Here is a 24,588-nt window from a genome sequence, read left to right on the forward strand (position 1 = left end):
AGGAAAATTCCATCTATAATAGGGAGCACAGTCATAACAGCCCACTGTGAGAAGAGCTGAGGGCTACAGACATTTTTCAAAACTGCAGCAATCACTAAAAGAACAAGCTTCCTACTGTAAATTGGAAAAGGATCTGCTATCCTTTTTGGAGATGACATAATTCCCTTTGAGAGTGTGACTGCTTGACTGGATTGTGACCCTGTGTTGTATCTACACTCACATTTTGTTCCATTAACTTCACTGGAGGCAATTATTATACTAATTTAATTGCATATAGCATCCTGTTGTAGAACCAGCCACTTGTAAAATGACTAAAATGCTCAGACTATTTTTACACTGTTTAGGTGTTTTTCCACTTCCTTCCCCTGTGACTTCCTAAAAGTTTCACACTTTTTGTCAAACTGCTACAGCCACAATGCAGAAATTGAAATTTCAGGCATTTTACTATGTTATTCTTGTATATATTGCAATTAGGAAGAGCAGGACTAGGTGTGGTAGAGGCGAAACAGAGGACAGTTACTGCAAAACACCTTAGGAATCAATATAATCTGTTCTTCACATTGCCAGGATCAGCTATTGGTGAAGGCATTTACCTTATTTATAATTTCAGTTTCAACAAGAAGTAGTAAAGTTCTACAATACTTCAGTGCAGCCCCCATTATCTCCCTACCCACTTTTTTCTTTCAGATAAAGATGGGCTTTCAAACAGTGAAAGGTCCTGGAAAAAATCCACATTCCTATATTCTGTTTTTAGTTGTTGTTGATACAGTCTTGTGGACCATCCTATAAATTCTGCAGTTTTTATTTCCTAAGTCAGCACCACTGAATATGCTAAAATTCAGACCCTGATCTGGATATCAGATATCCTGAGGTGAGATCTTTCTGAGGGATCTTCTTCGTTCTTCCCTTAAATATCATCACCAGCTTCAGCAGAAAAAAATCTGCTTTTGTTTGCCAGAGAGATAAACTTTTGGCAGTAATTGGTAAATCAGTAATTGGTAGCAATCTGAATACTCAAACCAACTCAGTAAAATAATCATAATGCCATTGTTCTTCTCAAATTCTAAGGCCTTCAGAGCCAAGGCACTATTTTATACACTGAATATCAAAAACACACGGCAATTTTACATACATGAGGCATTTTGAGGTATTTTACATGAGGTATTTGGACTATTTCCTCATTTCCCTGTATGATTAGCTTAATGACCAATAGTTCCAGGTATCTCACCAGAGAACAGACCACAACTTGCTAGCAGAATCTGGTATGGGACCAGAACCACAGAGTATCATTTGAAATTAAGGCAGACTCAGTGTATGCCCAGGTATCCTTAATAAAATATCTGTAGAATGCTCAATTTTAGACATCCGTAACCTATAAAATATTTTCCAATGGTCACATCACTACAGAGATGTATAAGTGTGATGCTCTACAAGAATTAGTAATCCTACAGTTTTGCTTATTTGGTCCTTCTTCCTGTTCACAAATGATCATTTTTTTCCTCCACTTTGAAATCTGAGTATGCAAATATATTTCTGTATTTGAAAGGAAAATCAAGTGCACAGAGTTCTATATCAGACTTCTGCATGGAGCAATAAGTACAAGTGGACTATTTACATTCTTGTGGGGAAGTCATAAGGGAAAAAGTCTCCTAACTCTGATTGTTGTCATTTTCATCTCACACTAGAGGAATATGTAATTTACAATAGATCTCCATAAAGACAGCTACTTCTATATGTTTATACACAAAACACACAATAGAATATTGCATATATTTTTCAAAACTAGGGATTTAAATTGTTTTACAATGCCAATCTATTATCCCTGATTTTTTAGTCATTTCATAAATGTCTTGTTTCGCAGTGTAAGAAAAAATCTGGTACACCATCATGAATAAAGTGGTAAAGTTCTCATCCTATATGAGAGCATATTTAACATTCTTTCCTCCAAATTTAGCCCCTATCAATTGATTCAAAGCAAGGAATGTTCATAATGGAACAGAGAGAGTTAAGGTCTTCTCCTTAACCTGTTTTTCTGCTTCTCTTTACAGAAAAGTATTGTACTTGTTTCAGTTAAAAAAACCCTCATGCTCACTATGCTCACTTAACCTCAAAATAATATGATAATTCTTCATTTGTCAAGGTAACATAAATAAACACCTTTCAAAATGGCTACAATTCTCTGAAGTCAATACCAGTGAAAGAAGCTGGACATGCCCTGTTAGAAAGTACATGCATGAGTAACATTAGGTCACCTCAAGCACTGGCCCATTTATATTTATGGCTGCTTTCATTAGTTTTGATTGATGCAGTGTTTCCATGTACTTTTGGACTGTAACTTTTGAAGTTAATTACAGTAATCTGCTTTATGAACTTTTAATATCCAGTCATGTTAACAAATGGTTTGAAGTGTTCTAAAACTGAGGGAATTACATGTTGACTTTCTTGTATGAAACTGACTGGGCAGCAGGGAGAGACTATTCAAACAACTGAGGAGTTATAACAATAAATAAATAGATAATAACAATAAGTAAAAAAACATCCATCCTCTAGATGTAAAATAATGTAGGAGACAATTTTGCCCACTTGCACAAAAATTTTGTCAGATGCCTTCCTTTAGGTGTAGTAAATACTCCAATTAACAGCTCCCACAGGATGGAAAGAATGAGTTACATTCATTAGGAAGATGGTTAGATACTTTTTCCGCACTGAAAATAGACGAGCAAATAGCACCAGGGAGCAAATGGCAGTCATTTGCTTTCAAGGCTTTCCTTTTTATGCGAAAAATTCTGGTAAAGATTATCAAATTCCTAGCCTTCTGTCAGCAACACCTGATCTGGGGACAAAGCACACTCAGACCCAAACAAATGCACCCTGTTAGGGTTTAAAATTAGCAACATGGAAGAATCTAAACACTCTTCTAGGCCAACATCAATTCTTACGTGGGAGATGCAGTTTTTATTCCCTAAGTCAGCACCACTGAATATGCTAAAATTCAGATCTTAATCTGGATATCAGATATCCTGAAGGGGGGGATCTTTCTGGGAGATCTTTTTCATTCTGCCCTTAAATACCATCACCAGCTTCAGCAGAAAAAAATCTGCTTTTGTTTGCCAGAGAGATAAACTTTTGGCATTCCATCAGCAATTGGTAGCAATCTGACTCATAATTTTTTTCAGTAACTGTGTCTTTGTGAGTACTGTAACCAGGAATAAACCAAAACACCAGCATGGAATCAAACACCTCCATGATGTTGCTGAGTTCTGCCTTCCAGAAGGGGCACCATAGAGCTCTGTGGGCCCGGGGCTGAGTGAGACCCTGGTGGAACGCAGGGCTGGAGGTGTCCCCAGCTTGGCAGGGACTGTGGCAGGGTTATGGGAGCTGGAGATCAGCCCTTCTGAGGTCCTGCTGGAGCAGGGTCTGACGGCCCTAGGGCTTGAGAATGGCACTGAGTGGAGACCCAGGGAAGGGAACTGTGTTCTGCTAGTCCCTCGGGGCACTGCTGGTTGTTAATGCATCATATCAGGACCACGCTGAAATATACGCTCTCAGATATGGACAAGTATACTGATTATACTGACTCTTATTTTAAGTGTATCAAGCCTCTTCTAGATAAGATTAAATATTTCTTTCCTGCCTCTACCTTTTAAAATAAATACATATGTCCTTAAAAGAGTATAGTCTGGAATTCCTGATAGTCTGGATATATGTATAGTCTGGATATCCTGATCCTCAGGGGAATCTTTTACAACTTAGTTTCATTTTGAGTAATGCTGCTCTAGGAATTAATTTCTCGAGAACCTGATCTGTCATTTTAAGAGAACCTGTTAATAGCATGAAATGAATTGTGAGATTCCCTATGTTTCTGAAATGATGTGTTCTAAAAGAGGTCAGATCTTCAGATTTGACCAATGACAAGGTGGGCCCAAGGGAAAATGACTCTTCTGACATCATTAAAACAATATGGTCAAGACAGCACATTGACCCCATCCTGCCTCTTCTTCAGCTTTACTACATATATGGTGCAGTTCAGCTGATTTACTGCTCTGTGTCTTACCAACCTGACAGCCCCGCATGGGGAGGTACTTGTTTCTATATGTAAACCATCTCTATAAACTAGGCTACCCTGGCTCTGAAATGCAGTAAGTATTAAAAGCGCTTCCCAAGTGTTTTCTATTTTCTTACTACACCTTTGTCTTTTCCTTTAATTTATATTTACAAATTGATAACTCCATTTAGACATGAAATAAAATATGCTTCTATTGTACAGAACCTGAAAGAAAATCCCATTTCTTATTCTCTAAAGGAACAGATATTGAAACAAACTGAACTTGAATGACAATATTACTGACATAAATCCCCAAGTACTACAATCCAGTAAAACCAGTGGTTAAGAAATCACTTATATTGATCAAACCAGAATTGTCTACCTTTCAAATATTGCGTAATTCATAAAATAATCCAAGCTGCCCTGATTCCTCTCAATTCTAGGGTAATGAGATTGAATTCTGTGAGACACCCAGTACACAGCGGAGTTAATCTGTTTCATAAAAGCAGTCAGGGACTGAGGAGTAAAGGAGAAGAAAAATAAATATACTTAAAAAATTAAATTAAAATTAAATCTGTAATGTAGCTCAGGCGAAGCCAGAAGTTCTGAACTGAAATGGGGCTTCTAGACTGGTTCATAAGTAGGAGAGTACCTCGGAGAAGGTCCTAGGTGAGGCTGCCCACAGCCAGTCAAGGCCTGCTGGTGTCCTCAGGGCTTTGCCACTGGGTTTATAACGCCATAAGCTAGATCTTCAAGGATTCTTGAAGGTTCGAAGGCAGATTCCCCCAAACTAAGTACATCATGATCTAGAAATTTTCTTCCAGTTTCATCTGTGATTGTTTCTATCTCCTCAAATTCTTCAAACTTTCCCTTTTTTAATTCTTCTCATATCCAATACTTCTACTGAAAACCAAGGTAATGTGTTCATACTTTCATTTCAGGACATTTCAGGGCTGCATTTAGATTATCTTTCTTCTATTCATTCTGTTCATTACATGGTTACCTCACTAATTTCCTTATTTTTCTTTGTGTTTATTCTTATTTATTAACTGAAAGTATTGTTTTCCCAATTTAAAAGACTTTATGATGTCTAGCTCAGCTTTATTTTCAGGAATTCTATTTTACTTATGAACCACTAACCTTGATTAACATTAACATACCTGTACTTGCTGTTGCTTTTCCTTCATTTGTCAGCTTTATATTTATCCATTACCACTCTTCCAGAGGTGCAAAGACTCATAAAATACCTTTCCTCCTTTTTTTTCTGGAAAAAATAAAACAAAGTTTTGTACAGTTTTAATATATTAGTTGGAAAAAAAAACAACAACAAATAACCGCATATAAATGCCACAAAACCCCTCAACAACATGTACCTCCAAACTACCTCCATATAGATGAATTTACTCATAGTAAAATTAGCTGGCTTTTTTCTTTGCTTTTCAAACAGGAGCCTATAACACAGATTTTCCTATTTATCTTTCTATTAAAATTTATCTAGATTACTTGAAATGACTAGCCTTCTTATGAAATAAAAATTGTTTCTGAAGCCAAGTATAAAATAAGACTAATTAAGACTCAAATTTAGGGATTATTTGGTGAAGTTATCATATCCAGGATTACTAGATCCTCTCAGTTTGGAAATATTTGGACACTTCTGAAACAAACTGACACCTTCAGTAGCGACAATCCCTGCTTTACCTCTACCTCACAATAATGAGATTACAGTGACTCTTAAAATCTTAGCCAAAATTAAGCAGTTTCTTAAAAGACTTCAGTTTCAGCAGAGTATTTTGTTATCCACAAGGAAGCAACTTCAGCCCCCTTTTTCTTTTAATCTTTTACTTCTCCTTTTCTTTTAGAGTTTTCCTATCATTTTAGAATGTTGCAACCTGTCCAGCTCTTGTGATGCCAAATGCACTTTTGTTCATATAAATATAGAAGTACATACTGTACTAACAGATGTCCATCAGTCATGATTGACAGTGTTGCATTTCTGTTAGTAGATTATATGTGGCACTAGTAATTAAAGTTTTTCCATTTTTTTGCCCATACTCTTATTTAGGCTATAAACATTTCTCTGATGTGGCTTTCTTGCTTATTTGTATTTAACCTCAATGATTCAAAAGCTAACCACGCAATGCTTTTGGTTTCTAAAAAGTATGTAGAACCTTGAGACAAAAACTTTTCTCAGCTTGGAATGAAATGTTTCATTTGTGTACACTCAGTTAAATAACATCTGCTTAAGTCATACTGTAAATGGGGAAAATAATGAAATGCTACCTAAGAGACAAAGATACAATGTTATTTCTCTTGCTGGTGCTTTCAGAAAACCTTTTTCTCCCAAAACTATGAGTTAAAAAAACAGTATTTCCCTCATATGAAAGCTAGATTACTTGTTTTTCTTTTGCAACCTCAAAATGGAAAGGAAAAGTAAAGCAAAATTCCTTTGTTTGGGTATTGTTGTTGTCTATAACTCTGACATGGATTTTTGGTACTAAAAATTGCATTCCCACAGTACCTCACATTCATTCTAATAAATCCACAAAGCAGAGTTGAATCTACATTGGCATAAGCACTATAAAAAGTCTCAAGCAAAAAAAAAAAAAATTCTTTCTGAAGGGTTCTGTCTTGGCTACTGCTCATCAGACATCTTTAATCATTTAACATTTTTCTTCTTTCCGTGTCTTCTTGACCTGTATATTGTTACCTCAAGTAAAAGAATTCTGTCGTGTATGCTTTTCTACATTTGTCCTGACTTTCTAGCTTCCAGTGCCTGTTTTCACTAGGAGTTGGGTATAAGAAGGGTTTGGTATAAAAAAGCAAACCAAAACCCAACAAATGAGCCTAAATCAATCACATATTTAAATGATATATTCAGTAGCAAAAAATTACAACTTTCTGCATACCAGAAGACTGAATACAAATCTAGAAGGTTCGTTAACCCATTCATTTTGCAACTATTAAAATAGGACTTGACTTTTGTTACGTATTGTGACTCAGCTTTTGTACTTTTAATATCATTTTATAGAGATAACAAAAACAGGAAGAGTTTAAAGAACTTTTCAAACATCACAAGTTTTCAACTTTCTCTATTCATACTTCACTATTTTTTAATTCATCTGTTTATGATTCTTTTTAGTGTATTCTTTTTTGTCACTGTGTACAGAAAAGTTACAGTGAGTGCATTCACATGCTTTTAGAAAATATTCCCCAGCATGAACACAACCATGGTTGCAAAGAAGAATGTGCACCTGCAGAGACAGGATATTGTGATTAAACACAGAATGGAAAAAATGTATTAGGCATGGGAAGCTTAAACTAATTGCATCTGATATAGGGAGAGGGGAAGAGAAATAGATGACAGTAAGGAAGTCACTTTAGTGCAGTGTCATTTAATTGTTTAGCTGACATGCCAGGCAGCAAATGTGTTATGCTAAACTCAGTTTCACATTAGCTGTAACATAAGGCAAAGTTTTATCTTTACTTGTTTACTACCCTTTACTGTCATGCTGGCACAAGTATTTCTATAGCCATGCAGCTGACTTAATCAGGGAACTGATCCAGGTTAAATCAAACCTTTTTAATTGATAGGATGGAGAAAAAGGAGGAAAAAAAGAGAGAAAGGTGGCAAAAGGAAAAATGTGACCATTTCTTCTGACAACCACAATTTCAGCTTCAACCAGCTTATAGTGTTCAAGCAATTGATTCTTGAACACTGAAGGGAAAAATGACACCCAGTAATCCTAATTGCTGATATAAAAAGACAGATGATTTCTTCTGTCCCTGGAAAAAGTAAAGGTGTATTGGATGATGTGATTGTTCAACTGGCATAGGTCTATCAGTTCAGGAATGAAAAAGGGGACCAAGGACACTTTCTCACATTTGCTTTTATGAGAGAACCAGCTAGGCTGTATCTCCCTTACCTTTTCTATAAGATGAGATACAATTTCGAAAATTTCATTAAATGTCAACTCTTTTTCTCATGTTACAGCAAGAAATTGATTTGTTATCATCAGTCAAAAAAAATATATCACTGTGTATTGTTACATATTTCTCTTTTTTGTCTTCCTGATTTCTAAAACTATCCTTTTAATTTTTCCAGGATTTGAAAGTTGGTTGTTATTTGAGTTCTTCTCTTTTTTCCTTTTTCATGCTGCTCATCCCAATTTTTGTCCTTTCTTTTGTCAAAAGCATTTGAAGCTTTCCCTAGCTTTCATTAAACAAAGTTTCTGTCATTGTTTCAGTTCATGGATTACTATAGACAGCTTGATTCAGATCACATAAATAGTTACTAACCCTTTTGCCTGCTGTCTTTATTTCCCACCTTCTTGTTACTGTGTTAGCCATATTAACTTTCTCATCCTGCCCAACTCTTTAGTGAAGACTGGAGTACTTCTCGTAGTTATATAGCACTGTATATTATTTCTCTTCTTTGTAGTACAGACTAATGCATGTATGCATGAACACACACACAAAGAATGAAATTGTCTACAGAGAAAGACTGTGTTTCAAGCCCTCGCCTTGACCAGGTTATTAAAAGAATTCAACTTCCCAAAATAGGAACATATTATACTAGTCCATCAAACTACTTAACCTACAGTTAAAACATCAGGGCACAGTAAGAGCCAGCTGCTTCATCTGGGAAGGGAGCCCTTGCCAGCTGAGGCCCATCCTAGCACCCCAGTGAGGTGAGCTGGGCACCTTTTGTGAGAGCACTCAGGGTGGGTTGGTCAGAAGTGCTCACCATGTTTGTATTAAGCCAGGATATCAAGTCAGTAAGGCAAGTTTCTGCCACAGCATTATGTATGGCTGGAGGAAGGCAAATGCCAACACCAGAGCTGGCCTCAAGCACAGGTAGCCCAGCTTCTCAGGAAGTAGAAGGGACAGGAGAGATTTCTGGTATTTTTGAGTCCTGGCCAAAACCAAGAATGAGTTGGCTCCAACAGGAATTGGTCAGATATGACAAAGTTTTACAGATGTCAACACACACATGATAACTGGACAGGATTAGCTATTTCACAGCCTAGTGTTTAGAGGGTACAGAAACTTTACCACTATCATATTTTCAAATACCAGCTCCTATGAACTTGGTCAAAGCCCAGTTAAATTCTAATATAATTTCTTAACTATATTTAATTTTCTTTTATCAATCAAGGGCAAAATTCTATCCCAACCTTTACGTTAGGCACAAGATATGTCTATAATGACCTTTCTTCTTCTCATCACTTCACTCTCCAGAAGACATTTACTTGGACGAGATGAGAGACATATTTCTCTTCTTTCATTTTGGAAAACAAAAAACAAAAAACAAAAAACTTGGACTTGGACAATATTGTCCTTTCTCTAGGACAAACAGCTGCAACTGGAGCAGAGAAAGCCAACAGGGCTCCAGCTCATATGTACTGTATGAATAATTTAGTCTGGGATAACTTTGTATAGAAATTCAAGTACTGCCTGGACTATATCATCATTTTCACAATGGCTGTCAGAGAAGAATATGTATCCATACTTGAGGAAATAGTAAGGCTCTGCAGAAGAGAGGTTCTGACAGTAGAAGGCACATACTCCACTTGGATAATATGACAAACTCAACTCTTTCTCAGCTCGCTCTCAGCACATTGCATTGCAGCAAACTTTCAGGGAGTCTGCTCTGTCAGTGACTTATTTTCTTGAAAGTTTCCCATTTCCTTCCCTTTTATATGCACCTCAGGTGACATCCTTTATCTGTAACACATTCTTCTCTAATGTCAAACAATATTAAGCTTAACTAGATCGTACAGAGGATTCTCTTCCTGGATATTATTTTAATAGCAGTTCAATATTCATTAACATTATCTTATATGTCAGAGACCAAGTTATTTCATCAGGCAAATAAAGTTGGCTTGATTTAATCAAAGTGTATCTAATGGTTAGAAGAGACAGAGCTTTTGAAATAGATTTCCAAGACATGAGCTCCGTTCTTAGATACTCTGAATAAAGTTCAGCTTTCACGGTTCACAAAGCATGAGAGCTATCTGGCTGTTCGATGGAGAGCACTCACAGTCTCTGGTGGAAGGCTTCCAGGGAGGAACTTGCCAAGAAGTCTACAGAGGCAGTTGTCATCAAAGAATAGTCAGTCAGCTATCACCTTTGCTGAGTTTTTAAGAGTCTAGAGTCCTGGAGTTTGCTATCCTCCCACTGGGCTTCATCTATAGTAAGGAAACTTACAGAAAGAAAAGTCATGAAACACCCAAATATCAAACACACCTCCCCTCTTCCCTCCCACCATTTCAACTACACTCTTTCCTCCAGTATAATTCACTCTTAAAATAAAGAAAAACTCTCATCCCTCTCATGTTTTTGTTCTACTGCTTTGTATCTGAAAAATAGCAAGTTGTAGGTATTTTTTTTTTTCATGCTGAAAATGAGCTTCTGCTCTTGCAGCTGCCAGAGATGTTACAAGCAGCATTTTATTTTAAACAAAATCAATATGGCAGTATTAAAACATTTCTACCAGTAGAACAAACAGAATTAGGTTAAATGACAATCTCATTACTGCTGTAAGAACTTCAATAAATGGTAACCTTTCTTGCTAAAATATAAAACAGTGAAACCAAGACAAAACAAAAAAACAAATTGCCCAATTAAGAGCACTGCATCCTTAACACAACTGAAAGATCAATACCCCTTCAGATGCAATTGCCTCCTTCTGCCTGCATAAACAATTCATTATTCAAGATGTTATCTCATAGCAGGATTTTCAGGCACAATTAACTTATCATGGTTCTTCACTGTTAAAACGACAGTCCTCAATGAGGAGCCTGTTTACAAAAAGCACCCTTTGGGCCTAAATGAAATAATCTTATTCTTGCTTTACAAGAAAGAATCTTCACAAGTAATGTATTAAAACCCACATATCTTTATGTTAAATCACCATTTGAAATCAACATAGTGTTGTGAAACAGTGTTGATAATAACAAGCATGATAACCATGACAGTTATCCAGTTTTTCTTCTTACTTCTCCATGGTTTTCTAATATGCTGATGATTTTTATTATATTAAATGTTTAATCATATTTTTTAATTGCAAAAAAATTAATGCAATTTTGACAGCTGAATTCAAGAAGTAAAACACGAGGTGAAGCAGATTATCTGAAGAAAGATGTTAAATCTCTGTAAGCATCACAGATTGGACTTCACTTTGCAAGTCACTCTGGAAAATCTTGATTCAAAGATGTTTAAAGCCCACAGGGCTCTAGGACAGGGAAGCAGACTTCAAGACTCTCTCTGCATATTATCCATGTGAATGGTTCAATATCGGTGATTACATAAGCTCTCTCCACCATATATATCATAGAAGGTATTAATACCTGTTATACACTCTGTCAAGATTTCATTTCCAAATAATTTCATAAATCATAGGGACATAAAACTAGAGGCCAAGCCTGAGCTCAACACCCTTTTCCCTCCTAAACATCCTAATTGCCTAAGAATTTCATGCCACTTCTTGTAGTAACACACCTCTGATTTTCTGTATTAGCTGTTGTCAGATGGACATATCTATTTCTCATGAGGGAAAACCTGATCAAAGTTGGGCACATTTTTGAAAAGACTGGAGAAGTCAGTGGAAAATTGAACTGTGCCCTAGCCAAAACTTTCAGGAAACTCAAGGTGGATTCAGCAAGTCACATCAGTTAAAAAATATGGGTGGGAAATACTTAAATATGCTAAAATATTTCCTTTTACTTTGAGGAGGGGAAGCATATTAAAAGCATTTTGAAGTGTCCTTTCCCATTTGGAAACTGATCTTAATAGGAAAAACAGAACAAAAAAAGCAAATTTATTTTGGAGAAATGGAAAATTTTTGTCTAAACTGAAAATAGAATGATGTCTTTTGTTTATGTCATAAAGTTCTCTCTTTCCCTTGTCATCTCAAATAATTTGTTTCTACCTAAACTAATAGGTTTTCACTTATTTTTTCTTTTTAACCAACAACCCCCAAAAATCCAATCCTGTTGAGTTATACTTGTTATAGTACCAACTGGCCTCAAGACTTTTTTTGTGATTAGAAGGACTGTACCCAGTAATTGCTTTTATAAGCCAGCACAGTAACTTCTCTGGAGTAGTCAGATATTAACATGACTCACTGCTAGCATTCAGAATGAAAGTGGAGCTGGAGAATATATACCCTTTCAATTTTCCAAACCGGTACTCTCCATCAGTTGAATGACTTTTTTATTATTCTTAAATTGATTAATATATTTTTGCTGGTAGCATGCCATATTACTTTTTGCTATTATTAAAGTGTTTTTAAAGATTCAGTATTCAAAGAAATACAATAGTCTTTCTTAAACTGAAATTTAGCTGGAGTGGGTCTTGCAGAGAGGAAGCATATGGAAAGCTCACCGTTACACCAGGTAGTAGTGTGGCTGTTAGCTTTTTCTTCCACAGGGATACAATCATTTAGCAGAGACAGGATGAAAGCAAAGTTATGCTCTCCCTCCCTTGTTGTTGCAGTCACTGAACATGGACCACTGCTCATCAACAGGACTGATCAGTTTCTAGATGATATCCACCAAACACACAGCACAAGCAAGCACCTTTTCCAGCTTAATTGTGAATGTCATTTTCCTCTCTGCCACATCTGGTAAACGTTTAGGTGTGTTCCTCTTGCAATAGTTCATAACACTATGAACACCTGCAAATCAATGAGCATAACCTTTGCTTGCTCTGTTTTTAGCGTTACTGCTGGTGTAGTCGGATTTTACAGACAAACACAAAACTCTACACACGTTATGTTCCTTAAGACAGCTTTGCTTCATACGTTCTTCCATGTCAGATGCCATTCTATCAAACTGCCTCTCTGCTGCCATCTGTCACATGGCAACAACATGTAACAGAATATTGGCTGGAAGTTCAGGAAGTTTCAATCTCTACTGCCATACCACTAACCTCCAATGTTCTGGGCCAATGTAACAAAACAAGAAGCACTGCTTTGGAGAAGCCTTTGTATTTCGCTTTCATCATCACAAATCTTCAACCATGGCTGAGTAAGATCTCAGTCTTTTAATTGAGGGAAGACAAAAATATGTCTTCTTTTTATTTTCTAAAAAAGATACTCTTCCACTGACTGGTGCTGGCTGGCCATTTTATTCAGTAGCTGTAAAGCCAAAAGTTGTAATTTTTTTAAATGGCAATTCAAGAGATACCATGTGAAGAATTCAAGGAACAGATAGTGAAAAAGTGTAAGGAATTATCGGTTGATTGATTTTTTTTTTCCTTTTCAACATTATCCCTGATATATAAAGAATGATTACAATTTGAATTTATTTTATTTTTAACTCTCATTGCTTTTGTTTACATTATGTTTTGTGGGGATTCATTATTATCAGAAATGATATAGAAATTTGACACAGAGAATCTAATTCATTCTTAGAAACTGAAAGGCTCTGTGTTGATTCTCTATGTCCTAAACTCCAATCTGTGTTTGTGCACATGACCTTCAGTTCCTCAAACTGAGTTTTTCTTGCTGACGTGTAAATTCCAAAGGTTAATGCTAGAAACCAGATGTATTTAGGCCGTCTATCTGAAGACAAGGTCATCATCTGCATGTTTTTATTCTTATTTTGTTTTGAACTCTTTTTGAACAGACAGCATGGCATATATGTAGAACTATAACATCAAGGCTGACCACAGAAATAAAAAAGAGTCAGGCTTTCAACAGTATAAATTCAAAATAGTCCTAATTAGTACCTCCATTCCCCAAAACAAGAAGCATTGACTGAGGAATTAATTTCATATATAAATAAATAAATATAAATAAATATATATAAAACATATAAAAGACCAAGTTCTTCTCAGTCTTGAATATTAGAAAGTACGGGAAAATGGGAATAAAGAAAAACAACCTAAATTAGGTATTTCTTTTTTACAGAAACCAAGAAGTGAGAAAATGTGTTTACTACCTTAAGGTTTGCAGTTAGGTCAGAAGATGTAGGATACAAGAGTTCTCTAAGAAGGATAACCCTTTGACTCCACACATATTGGAGTATTTGTCTCTACCAGTTAAGTTAAATCTACACATGCTCTAGGCATCTATGGTAGGTGAATCTTATTATAGAAATCACAGCATTCTCAAAATCTGTTTCAGTGTTCAATTCTGTTATCATATTTTTCAGTCTGCTTAATATTATTTAGTTCTGGGTTCACTAGCTGATGGATTTACAACTGTATTCATGTGCTCTTTAATGTACTTAGAGTCCACAAACACAAATACAATTAAATGGAAATGAAATTTGGCTTTACATTTGTCTTGTTGCTTGCATTCCAACCTGACAAGAACCTGAGGCTACATTTCCTCACATAAACAAATCTGTTCCATTAAGTCCAATACAATCGTAGATAGCAATATCATTTCTGAATGTTGCTACTATGTGGATATTTATGTTGGTAATTGTCTTGCAGCATTCTCTTTAGTTAAACTGAAATGCTGCCACACATACATTAATATTCTAATGAGTGCATCCCTGTTCTGCCTTCTTTGCACACATAAACTTCCAGCGCAGTAAAAAAGAAATCTGAAACATTAAGTACAGATAATCTGTATTAAGTCTGATTTGGACTAGCAGTTCTCTTGCACAGTCTCAGGATCTGTCTGTCTGTCTGGTTGTTGCCAGTTCCTATTCCTACGGGCAATTACAGGTCTGTTGCCATAGATCTGTGTAAATTGTTCCCCTGAAATACAATTACACCACCGATAAAGAAACTTGAGGCCAAGGTACGTTAAATGCTTCAAAACAAGTAAAGAAAGTCTCACGTGTAGAGAAAAAAAGGTATGCCATTAATACAGGATGGAATGGCCTGATGCCATCAACAAAGCACATGGCCCATACTGAATCATTCATTTACAGCTATAAAGCTAATGAAAAGAAGGGCTATTCTATTAATATGAATTGGAGATGAAGTCTGAAGAACTGTGTATCCTTGCCAATTTAAATTGTTACTGTAGAGACATGAATAAAAGAATTCATAGACCTCGTCCCAACACAGGGGTACTAAATCATCCTAAAATCAATATCAGTGTTTTGGTTCAGTCATTTCTATTGGAATTGAAGAAGGTTGGCATTTGTCTGCCAAGTCTGCGGCAGGCTAAGAGGTAGAGCTTAAATAAAGTGGAACGGAAACTACTCCAGCTGCCCCCGTATACATTTTTAAATCCTGACAAGAGTCAGTCCGGGAATGTGAGGATTATGCCAGGCTGAACAAATGAAAAAGAATGCTGCTTCTGGAGCATATGTTTCTTCTCAGTCTAGAGGTGGTCTCCAAGTGGGCCTGAATTTCTTTGTGCTTTATGTTTGGCATCAGTGAGCAGACTGCTAAGGTATTTTTGACAGACAAAAAGAAAGCAATTGGGCAACATGCCTCCCACACAACATGACACTCATACTAGCCACTCTGCTAGCAAATTTTCAGACCTGCTTTACATTTATTATATGGATGATTTCACAAGCAGTATTTTTCATTTAAATTTCTACAAGCACCAAAATAATTCTGGGTATTTCAGAAGGAAAAAAAAGAATAGTGCAAGCACAATGATGTTACTAGTGGGAATATTATTAAAAAAAAAAAAAAAAAAAAAAAAGGAAAATATCGTCAGTCTGCACACAGTCTTCCATTCAGCTGAAATGCAAAAAAAATCAGCTTTCATAAATAACATAATAGCTAGTTTCAAAGAGAAAAAAAAACAAGCATACAAACAACACTCCCTGTATGATTCAAGTCACAAGTATCTGACACCATTTGATATTGTCTCTCTATTCTACATTAATCTGTATATTTATTACACAGATTAGCAAAACATTAGACTTCCATGGATTTAGTTTAAACCAGTTGAAAACTGAAAATTAATACAGAAATTATGATCAAAGTCAGAGTCAGATCAACTTCTTATGCAGAGCAGCTTACCAACACAGGGTATCTATCCTGTGTCCTGACCCTTTTACTGGAGTTATATTATGCTATTTAAGAGCTAAAATCTAGAGTCTTGTTGTCCAACGTATTCTGAACTTTTAAATCCAATAATTTGCCACAATCACTGACTCTTAAATAGGTATCTGAAAGCACAGAGGCCCTCTGAAATATTCAGCTCAGTGAAATTGAACAAGAAAGTACAAACTAGCATTCTCAACTTGGAGGTTAGTAGGTAAGCAAAAAGAAAATAGTGTCTGAAGATTCTTAGCCAACTCTGATGAGAAGTTCAAAAGGTTTACTTCTAACATACCTTCCTGCACTCCACCCAAAGGTTACAAGTCATTTCTCTTGTGGTCTTGCTCTACATCTTTCCTTCAAGATTTCAGAAAAGCTATATGTCTTCAAGCAAGTTGCATAGGGAGTTAAAAAAAGTATATTCCATCAGAGAATTTTAGCATGTGTAATGAAGATTGTTAATCCTTCATACACATAAAGGCACAAAACAGTCATGCAAATCTCTCTTCACCCTTAGGTCAAGCACCCAAAAGGTTTCTCAAAGGATTCCTTAATGCTTGGAGTCCAGTCCCAGCCCCAAGAAGGAAAACTACAGGCTCCCAAAGTGCAACAGCAGCTATGTAGTTAAAACCCTATTTCTAAGTTCATAGTACAGACAAGCAGGAGTACTGAAGCTGACAGGCTTAAACTGATATAGAAGTCAATATGATGAGGTATAGGTATCCCCAAGCTTTTTTGCTGATGTATGTAATTTTTGGACTCATTTTTGGTTGAAGACACCCAGAATGTGGTAGGTTGGGGAACTGCTGGAGTTACCTTGTAGAACAGGTTGGAAAAAATACCAATATGAGTGAAAATAATTATATCTAAAGGTTACCACAGAATTCACTGATGCAAGTATAAATGCAAATTTAGAACCAATAAAAGCTGTGAACTGATGTCAGGCTGCCAGTTAAGGCTGTGCCTGCAATGCTTGTGAAGATCTTAAAGAGAACTATGGTGGGCTGGCAGCTGGGACAATCCTCTCATTGGCCCAGAATCTCTGAAGGAAATGGGAAATTTATGAAGTTTTCCTACTATGTCTCCTAGTCATCCGTCCTCATGATAGCTTTGATTTTACATGTCCTGCAGAAATACCAAACTTGAAGCAAGGGTTTTGAGAGCTGCAGAATTTGCCACACACTTTGAAAAAAAAGTCAGTTGATAAAAGACTCAACATGAGTTGGCAATGGGTGCTTGGAGCCCAGGAGGCCAATTGTATCTTGAGTTGCATCAAGAGAAGCATGACTAGCAGGTCCAACGAGGTGGTTCTGACCCTCAGCTCTGTTCTCATGAAACCCCAGCTGGATTATTGCATCCAGTTCTGGGTCTCCCAACACAAGAAGGACATGGATCTGTTGGAGTGGGTCCAGAGGAGGACACAAGGAAGATCAGAGAGCTGGAGCACCTCTCCTATGAGGACAGGTTGAGAAAGCTGGGGCTCTTCAGCCTAGGGAAGAGAAGGCTCCAAGGAGACTTTATAGACGACTTACAGAAGCTGAAGAAGGCCTACAGGAAAGCTGGGGAGGGACTTTTTATAAGGGAAAGTAGTAACTGCATGAGGGGAAATGGCTATAAACTTGAAGACGGTAGATTTAGACTAGATGTTAGGAAGAAATTCTTTACTGTGAGGGTGGTGAAACATTGAAACAAGTTGCCCAGCCAGGTTGCGGATGTCCCCTCCCTGGAAACATTCAGAGTAAAGCTGGTTGTAGTTTTGAGAAATTTGGTCTCATGGGAGGTGCCTCTGCCTTTAATAGGGGGTTTGGAACAAGATATTTTTAAGGGTCCCTTTCAACTCTAACTATTCTATGATTCTATGATTCTCCCTCATTGCTTTTTCTTTTCTCACCAAATGCTTACCTTCATATCTAAATTTACCATGTGATAACAATTTTGTCTTTTTACACAAATTTCATTATGCTACACTCAGTAAAAAAAAAAAAAACCTTCAAAATGTTAGTCACATTTATATTCCATGTACACATTGAGTTTTGGAACAATCCCTCAGTTACGAAAGCACAGTAAAATATATCTGTGACACTTGGTCAGTTATCAGTTCTGTCTTTTTGATCGTAATCGGACTTGCTCTGTATTCCAGCCTGATATCTACACTGCAGTCAAGAATGCTGCATATGAACACAGCCATAGTATACACTTCATCTTCAATGGGTTTCATATTTCAGCTGTGGCACTTTTTAATGCTGTTCATATTCAGGCTAATGGCCATAGCAAAAGGGTTGTTTGCCCTTATGAATAATGATATTTCAAACAGTAATTTGAGTTGAGAGTTTTCCATCATTTGCACTCATAGTCACAGAAAGGTCTTTCAGAGAATTCTGTGTTTTTTTAGTTTCTTTTACTGGGAGTTTATTGATTCCTAAAGATAACATGACTTGACAGATCGGAAAAGGTTAGCTAGTAAAAGAAACATGCATCATTTAAAATGCCTCTGTGCATCCGGGAGTTCAACAAGATCTTTTAGTGTTACTTAGGAGTTACAAGAAACAACTGCTTTTAGCATGATTTTTAATCCAGATCTTATTCTTGCGAAGCCAATTCTTGAGTACTAATTTGGCTATCTTTCTTATGAAGAGCTGGAAGGTAACTTGGACATGAAATAAGAGCATACATATCTGTTCAAAGTTAAGTAAAATACCAAATTTCGTTCAACAGCAGCAGAATGGGAAGATAGTCTAGAGTACTCAGAATGGATTTTTTTCAGTGCTTGAAATGAGGGGGAAAGGAATACAAAATCCCTCCTATCTTCCCTATTTCTTCCACTGAAGAAGAGAAGAATCATGCCTGGCTCCACTGGCAGTGATTATTCCTTCCCCGGGTGTCATTAACAGGTCACAAACATCCCCATGTCCCTAGGGTGTTTCTTTCCTTGCCCCTGGTACAGTCCAGCTCTGTGTTACCTCCAGCTCACTGGGTCTTCCTAGAAGCTCATGCTAGGAAGAGCTGGTAGGATTTTAGCAATGCAGAAAAAGAGGTAAAGCCACACTGAAGAGCCCTGGATGTATGTGGCCGTGTCACAGAACCTGAAAGACTGGACACTCAGAGACAAACAGAAGACAATGGGGATAACTCGGGAGTCAGGGGCAGCTTGCTGCCTTTTGGTGGGGATTCTGCAGAAGGTGGCAGCTGGGTTCTCTGGGCAACTACAGAGAGATTTTTGCTTTTCCTTCTGTAACCCAGCAGCGAGGTGCTGCAAAGTGCCCTCTCTCTGCACTGAGTTTTCCTTTTCTTACTTGCCTCCAAGTAAGAAATTAGTAATTTCATTAGTAATAATGAAAAGAATAACTCACTTTACAGAGCTGTTCATTCCAAAACATAGCACTTAGGTGTAAAGAAAACAAAGTATTGTGACTGCCAACTGTCTCAGGACACAAAGAAGAGCATTTCTTTTTCTCGAACAGTTTTTGATTGAGCTTTAAGGAAATCATAAATGAGTGCATGAGCAAAATAATTCAGTTTATCAGAAAATTTTCACAGAAAATTTTTTAGCTTATAGAATCACAGAATCATTCTCTTACAGAATCATTTAAATTGGAAGGCACCATTAAAGGTCATCTAGTCCAATTGCCCTGCAATGAACAGGGACACGTACAGCTCAGATCCCCTACCTTGAATATCCCCAGGGATGAGGTATTCACACACCTCAAGGAAATCTGTTCCGTTGTCTCATCACCATTCTCATCCTAAAAAACAAACCAAAAAACCCACCTTCTTCCTTATATCCAATCTAAATATCCCCTCTTTTTAGTTTGAAACCATTTCCCCTTGTCCAATCACAACAGACCCTTTTAAAGAATCTGTAAGAATCTGTCCCCTTCTTTCTTATAGCCCCCTTTTCCACCCACCCTGAGCTCCCTCCCTTTAGATACTGAAAGTCTGCCCTCTTGGGCAGACTACCTACCTTCTCTTGGATCACTTTTGTGTCCCTCCTTTGGACAAGTTCCAACAGGTCCATGTCTCTCCTGTATCACGGAATCACAGAATCATTTTCTCATAGAATCATTTAAATTGGAAGGGACCATTAAAGGTCATCTAGTCCAATTGCCCTGCAATGAACAGGGACACAACAGCTTGGTTTTTAGCATGTTTTTTTTTAGCAACCATGCCATTGACTGCGTTAAGAGATCTTTATTAATACCTTGGCCTTCTGTGAGGTGGAGGGGCTGGTATTTTCTCTCCTATTGGAGGACAAATCCATTAAAGTAAGTGAAAAGAGCATAGAAAAGGTAAAAATCTTTTCGTACAGTCTTTAGTCAAAGTTGAATTATGTCAATGACTAGCAAGTATTCTACATGTTCAGGGAAGCAGTACATTTAAATCACAGGTATACAAGGAAAATTCTGAATATTCTTCTTGTGACTGATCCCCCACTATCATATCAGACTCATTTACTACACACATGCTCTCTCCCTCTCCTTCTCCTCAGTACTCTTTCTGCAAGCCCCTGCAATCATCTAGTGTGATATTCAAACAGTACACGTATGTCTAAAATTGGCTTTCTCAGCTATGATGTAGTCATTTTCTACCAGAAATGGTGCCTTTATGAATTCAACTTACAAACCTAAGATGCTAATTTAGAAAATTGTACAAAGCATACAATATATAGACAAAAAGCCATAAATGTTCTCTTTTCAAATATTAAAACATTCAGTACTTTACTAATGAGCTCACTTACATTATCTGTCAACCTATAGCAACCTTTGCAATGCTATAATACCAGAGATAATTAGTGCAGGCTTGTTAATTTGATTTTGGTTAACTTTATGGCCTTTTTATTTTATTCTTTATTTTACGATCCCTATGGGAGCTTGTAGCTTGCAAGTTGGCCAAGCAAAAAACACACGTATTCTGGGCTAAACAATGGCATTGTTTAATTAAGAGGTGTCATGCTATTTATTGTAGGCTATATGCTGTACCTTTGATGAGGGGCCATAAAAGCAGAAGGTTCATCAGATTCAATTTCTCCACTATAATTTCCTACTAGAGAAAATGTGACACAAGACAGAATCCAATTTCCCATTTCTATTTAGCATTTATATTGACAGAATTAATGATTTTATCATCATCTTCAGCCTGCTGCTAAATGGAAGACATCTATTGCCTGGTGAGATTGTAATTCTTCCTCTAAACTGTGTGAGTGTGTGTGTATCATAGAGTCATACAATCATTAAGTGCAACTTAATGGTTCTTGAACCCTTCTTCAGGATGTGTGTTTGCATGGCCTATGACAGTTTGGACAACACAGATGGTGAAAGCTGGGCTGCATGGTCTCTCTGACTTCTTGGGTTTTAAGAGTCAAGACAGGAAAAGATACCCTAAAGAAAGATATAGCCATAATATGTGAGATCCATAGGGTCTAGTACTCCTTCCTTATTCCTATAGTGATATATATACACATATGTATATTTCTACACACACACACACACACACAGATTCTATTACTTATTTTTTGGTGTGGAAACTGTACCTTTTCTATTAAATCCATGCTCGGAGAGGAAGGGTGAGTGATGGGAGAGGTAGTTAAGAGGGATAATAATACTGATCTTAGACAATGTTTCTAAGCAGGCAACGAAGATGAAAGAGTCCTTTGTATGTTTGCCATGCCAAAAGATTCAGGAAGGCCTAGGCTAATGATCTCATGGCATATTGACGGAACTAATTTTCTTTCTGAAGTTCTCCCACGAGAGTGCTCTACAATACATATGCTGTACATTTGTCAAAGTTGCCATGAAAGAAATTTCAATTTCCTTCTCTGAAAATAATTGACCAAAGGATTACAAAGTTCAAAAGACTAGGGGGAAATGAATAAATATTATATAAAGATATAACGTATTGTAATCATACTGTATATACTATTTTAATAGAAATCTAGAGAGCCCTGTTACAATTCTTGAACCTGTTAATGGGGCCAGAGAGAACTATTTTGTATATGCTGAAATAGTGCCGATTCCTTCTCTGCTAATCTAACTTTATAATTTTGTTAGATGTGACTAGCTTCAATTTACTACTAAAATAATATGAAGTGGATGATATTTTAAATCCCTTTGCATGAATATTTTATACTCTGGATAGCTTCTTATAGAATCTTTTCTAATTAAGAGTCAAGAGCACTTTGTTTTAGGGAATGTCTACTCACTCACCTGACGCAGAGCAAGGCACATGCAAGTTGAAAAACTCATGCTTTACAGGGCATGTTGCACTTCAGTCCTCTTTTGATAACCTGACGCAGTGGTACTAGACTGCTTAACTAATTAGTACAAATGAAGGTTTATCTGTGTCTATGTATGTTTGTATTTATGCACATAAAAATCACCAAGCTGTCAGAACTTCTATGTATCATCTGAAAGAAGCTCATTATGACTGGGTAACTGATGTGACACACAATTGACATCTACATTTAAAAGAATAGGAAGCAGCAAGTTTGGGCTTGTTTTTTTTTTTTTTTTTTTTTTTTTTTTTCTCCAATGTAGGGAAGTCATTCAGAAGCGTTCATGCCATACATGCAGGTTTTCCATACTAAAGATTGCAATAAGTTAGTAGTCTCCAGAGACCCAAGTAAACTACATTCATATGGGTATATGGGTTTGTGATGCATGGACATAGAATCACACAGAATCTCAGGATGGCCAGGGTTGGAAGGGACATCACAGATCGTCAAGTTCCAACCCACTGCCACATGCAGGGCCACCAACCTCCCCATTTAATACTAGACCAGGCTGCCCAGGGCCCCATCCAACCTGGCCTTGAACACGTCCAGGAATGGGGCATCCACAACCTCTCTGGGCAGCCTGTTCCAGCACCTCACCACTCTCTCTGTAAAGAACTTAATCATTGACGTATGACTACAAAGACTAAAATAGCACATATATTCTCAGTAGAGCTTGCTCCTGACTATAGACTTGAGGTGCCATTTGACCTCAGTTTGGGCACTTAGGTGCTCTTTCTGCTCTACCCAAGTATACTAACAAGACTGAAAGAGCTGCCTATCAAAGCCACCCTGGTGTTTCAGGCCCCTCATTTCTTTATCCCAGGCCAAACCAGACATCTGAACATGAACAGGAAGACCAAGAATGAGAGAGAAATGCCCAGCTGCAACTGCCAGCCATTGACTTGTGTCTAGGTGAACACAGCTATAGCCCTCTGAGAACACAAGTGAGGCAATTTCATATCATTATTATATTTTTCCCATAGGGGAGAGGTACTATAGGGACACAAAGTCTGGAGGAAGTGGCAATCTGACCTGAAATTATTTTATTTCTCAGTGAACATCTGCAGAGGGAAATAGCAAACTATTCTAATGCTTCTAATGCTATTCTAAGTATTATAATGCTTCTGTGTTTTCAAATTAGCCTACTGCAGGAGGGTTTTCCTTAATCTCCTGTATATAACTTCACTGTAAATAAACAATGAAGTACAGTATTTTTTGCATTTTCATCTCTTGTTTTAAAGATCTTTTTCAAACCCCAACTCTGTCTTGGGAAAGCTACAAGGAGTAAATCCCTTTTAATACGGGACAGCACCCTATTTCTGTAGAGTTATAGGATACAGATGTGTTCTGACTGAAAACGCTTAATTGGTGGTAAGCATTTTAACTTAAGTATTTGGCATTAAAAAAATAGCCTGTGTTAAACATATTCTTATGGGAAGTAGTTACAGGGAAATATTTCTTTATACAAGACTACATTTTATGTACATTTAAAAAAATTCATATTATATGTCATTCATCTGGCAACCATATACACTGACAACAGGTTAAAGGAATCAGAGAGGTATCATTAGTTTTACCACACACTGCCAAAGAACTCATTCACTAGAGCAAAGTTTACAGGTTTTTGGTTGGTTCATTTCTTGCCTTATATATATATGCATATACATTGATTTTTGTTTTTTAATAAGAGGAAGTATAACCAACTTGAATTCCTTTGAAATACAAGACTACTTTTCTTTGGTTTTAGAAGCTATGCTCAATTTTCTGCTGTCATTCTGTGCACTCTGGCATCATTCAGTTGGCACAAAAAAGGTAAAATGCCACTAGTGATTTTTCTTCTTTCTTGTTTACAATTAAAAAGATGTTATCAACATTAGCATTTATAATGAACGAATCAAATCAGAATGTGACATCCAAGAAATCTCTATGTAACTTACCCAGAAGAGGCTGAACATGTCCATCCAAACTTCATGTGCTTACATAACAACCAACTAGCACTTTCTGTACACAATGAAGTACACAGAGCCTGTCCAGCTACTGCCAGCACATGTGGTTCAGCACTTCAGACAAAATTTGTACGTCACTCCAAAGGCAAGGCAGACATGAAACAGGATAAACATAAAGTCCTGACCTTACATGGTATGCAGTTATGTTAGTGATACTGTTGAGTGTTTCCTGAGTATGAAATTGATCAATAAATTTTCTATCCACGTACTACTAGCTGAAATGAGAGGAGAAGAATTACCTTGCCTTTAAGATGGGGATATATGATTCACTTCAAAATGCAAGTGTGGACATTTTCTTCTCAGGA

General features: G+C 36.9%; 1 long non-coding RNA gene across 1 annotated transcript; it reads right to left on the bottom strand.

The window, feature by feature from the left end:
• Positions 1–5,210: 5,210 nt before the first annotated feature.
• LOC122177243 lies at positions 5,211–24,254 on the bottom strand. Its single transcript, XR_006178017.1, has 3 exons — positions 24,215–24,254; positions 10,086–10,247; positions 5,211–5,309 (listed from the first exon to the last, which is right to left on the bottom strand). It is a non-coding gene; the product is annotated as an uncharacterized LOC122177243 (long non-coding RNA).
• Positions 24,255–24,588: the final 334 nt, after the last annotated feature.

The sequence above is a fragment of the Lagopus leucura genome, unplaced genomic scaffold (assembly GCF_019238085.1).
Source record: "Lagopus leucura isolate 7727_CA_CO unplaced genomic scaffold, USGS_WTPT01 Super-Scaffold_100001, whole genome shotgun sequence".
In the NCBI taxonomy this organism is placed as follows: Eukaryota; Metazoa; Chordata; class Aves; order Galliformes; family Phasianidae; genus Lagopus; species Lagopus leucura.